Genomic DNA, 3,280 nt, shown 5'->3' with positions numbered 1-3,280 from the left:
TTGAAAATGTAAATTTCACCCTTTGTGTTTCCTCCTCTGGATGTGCTTAATGTGTGAATCCCGTTTAATACAAACAGGACAAAAGCAAATGACTGACGAGGTTTGGTGCCTGTATCAGTCAGTAAGTGGCTAATTCAACATCTCCTACCACCACTACCACCACCACCATCTCCACCACTACCTATCCTCTCTGATCTTTTTTTTTCCCCAGAAGCTGCTGCCAAGCAAATCTTTCCCATCAGGCTATGGTGAAGGCACTTGAGTGTTGTATTAGCTATCTCTTCCAGCTTTGGGTCATCTAGAAATAGAAAAGCATGATTTCTATAGAATTCAAAGATAAATTAGGGGTAAAGAGTGTCATAAAAATAGGAAGAACTAATTTAGCAAACAGTTAGAAGGAAAAAGTGGTAAGAGGACATTGCTGCTAATTCTGCTAATTCTATAATATTGATAACTCTGATAATAACGTCAAATTATCTGATAATATTGCCAAAGGGTTATTTTTACATCATGAGAAGGGACATGGGAATGGAGTTTGCCTAGACTTAATTTTAATTTTATACACAGTGATTAGCAAGTCTTAAAATAGGTAACTTTCATGCATAATTGACAGTGAATTATTCCATTAACGCTTGTTCCCCAGCCCCCTTTGGATAGTTATCCATTTCTTGTTTTGTGTCTGTCCAAACCTCTTGATCTGTTTCTCACTCTTATGTCCAGTCAATTCCCTTCTCATCACTTTTTATCGTTCTTTACTGGAGACTTTGGGGAGAGATGAGACTGAATTCAGCTTGCTTTGCCATTTGCCAAAAGCACTGGTGGGGAGGGAAAAAGATCAATATAACTGGCTAGTCTCAATTTCCATTGCAATAACCCAATTTTATATCAACAAACGAATCACATATATAGGAGTCAGGAGGAGTTGGGGAGAGAATAACAAGAAACCAGGTTTAGCTGGTGGGGCTGGAGATTTCTGGAAGGAGACTGGGGAACTGGATGTATTTAGTAAACCTAAATGTTTTAAGACGTAATTCAAAAATCCTGCTTACTCTGGCTTCCTTTTTTCACAAAACAGACTGTTCTTTGTGCCTTGAAAGAGACACACAGGCTGCAGAGAGTCATCTGAACTGCCTAGAAATGTCTTTAATCTTGACCATTTTCAAACAGATTTCCATGGTGAACAATTTTCTGAGAAATTCTTATAATGCAGAGTCTGTTCAGAGGATGCTGATTTAAAAACTTCTGTACACAGAGCATAATGAAGGGTGGAAGAAAAGTGAACAGCTTCATGTAACTTAATAAAAAGGAAGAAAATTAAACAGGAAACGAAAGACTATCCAGGCTGAAAGGATGTAGCATGCTATGATGCAGAATAAATGAAATGTAACTCTTCCAGGTCTAACGCAGACCAGTGCAAACACGGCAAGATATGCTCCCTTCAGTAAAAAAGAATGCGTTTAGTACATACTTACCATAATCACAGGCAAGGGACTTTCACATCTTTCTCCCAGGATTTACATTCTACAATTTCCCATCAACTTTTGTTCTCTTTCCCATTGCCATGGAGTCAATTCTGACTCATAGCAACTCTACAGGACAGAGTAGAGCTGCCCCATAGGGTTTTCAAGGAGCAGCTGATGGATTTGAACTGCTGACTTTTTGGCTAGCAGCTGAGCTCTTAACCAGTGCGCCACCAGGGCTCCCCAGGGCTCTTAGAACTATAAAAAATTCCTATCACTCATGAGCTGGTAAGAGTGCTATGTAGTTAATGCCTATCAATACTAACAGAGGAGCCCTGGTGGCTCAGTAGTTCAGCACTCAACTGCTAATGGAAAGGCGGGTGGTTTAAACCCACAGGCTGCTCCTCTGGAGAAAGCTGTAGCAGTCTGCTTTCGTAAAGATTACAGACTTGGAAACCCTATAGGGTCGGTATGGGTCGGAACCAACTCCATGACAACTTCATTGTCTCTATGCTTACTTCTATAACGCCGTGGGTTTGCAAAGCCACTTATCCTACCACCTCTGGAATTTGAATTAACTCAGTCCAGCTGAGTTTTCTTTGGTCTAAAACTTAGGCCCCTTCTATCATTATAGACGTTAGCTCCAGGTAGAGATCACGGATAGTTTACGGCTGTTGTTATTGTTGTTAACTGCTGTTGAGTCAGCCCCCGACTGATAGCGACCCCATGTGTTGCAGAGTAGAACTGCTCCATAGAGTTTTCTTGGCTATAATCTTTACAGAAGCAGTTCGCCAGGACTTTCTTCCTTGGAGCTGCTGGGTGGGTTCAGATCACCAATCTTTAAGTTAAGCAGCCAATCAAAAACTGCTCGTGCCACCTAAGCTCCTAGTTTATGATACTGGGCACTATTCCAGAATGATCCATCCCAAACCATAGATTAACATACTGAACCTATCATAAGGAATTCCAACACATGCCTTTCAGACGGGAATTAGTATTGTAACCCAGCTTAACAATGTCGTCTAAACATATTTTAAGATATATTCTTACTTCCCCCCCACTCACTTTGATTTTAACTTCTTATGAACTGCTTTCACAACCTTTAATCATCAGATTAGAGTTGGTTAGCTTGCCAATAAACTTCATGCTTTGTGTTCACATATGTGGTATAATGGTTTGGAAATCAGCATGGAGGAGGGGAGATAGCACGACATTTAAAGTAAAATAGCCCAAGTGTGAGGCTTGGTTCTGCTGCTCACTAACAGTGTGACCTTGTGAAAGTTACTTCACCTCTCTAAGCTAATGGTTTTATTCATCTGCTAGCGAGTGCTGATACAGACAGAAGCTGATCCAGGTTTGGAAGCTTATACAATTTTGGGAAGCTTATATATTTTCGTAAAAAGCTCTTTACAAAAAAGAATATAAAATTATGTATAAAAGAGGCTATTTCAAATGAGAAAAGTAATCACAAGTTACATATTTTTTAAAAGCTGACAAACAATAAGCATTACAAAATCCAGAAAAATGTCACAATATTTTTAATTAACTGCCTGACTCATCTCTGTAATACTTTTGTTCCTATATTTTTTGGCTGCTTACCCTTTGATTGATATGATTTTATACTGTCATTTTCTACAGAGAGACTAGAAAGACAATTCAGTCTTTCCTGTAAAACAGTTAATGGAAACTTTTTTATTATTAATGGTTGGGATGGAAAAATCGTGACTTTACACACTGAGAAGCTCACTGTTTGTTGTACTATTACAAACTTGTGTCCTATGAGCACAGAAATTCTGATAATTCTGTTTTGTGTGATCCCC

This window comes from Trichechus manatus, unplaced genomic scaffold (genome assembly GCF_000243295.1).
Source record: "Trichechus manatus latirostris isolate Lorelei unplaced genomic scaffold, TriManLat1.0 scaffold00009, whole genome shotgun sequence".
Lineage (NCBI taxonomy): Eukaryota > Metazoa > Chordata > Mammalia > Sirenia > Trichechidae > Trichechus > Trichechus manatus.
This window is presented reverse-complemented; position numbering follows the sequence as displayed.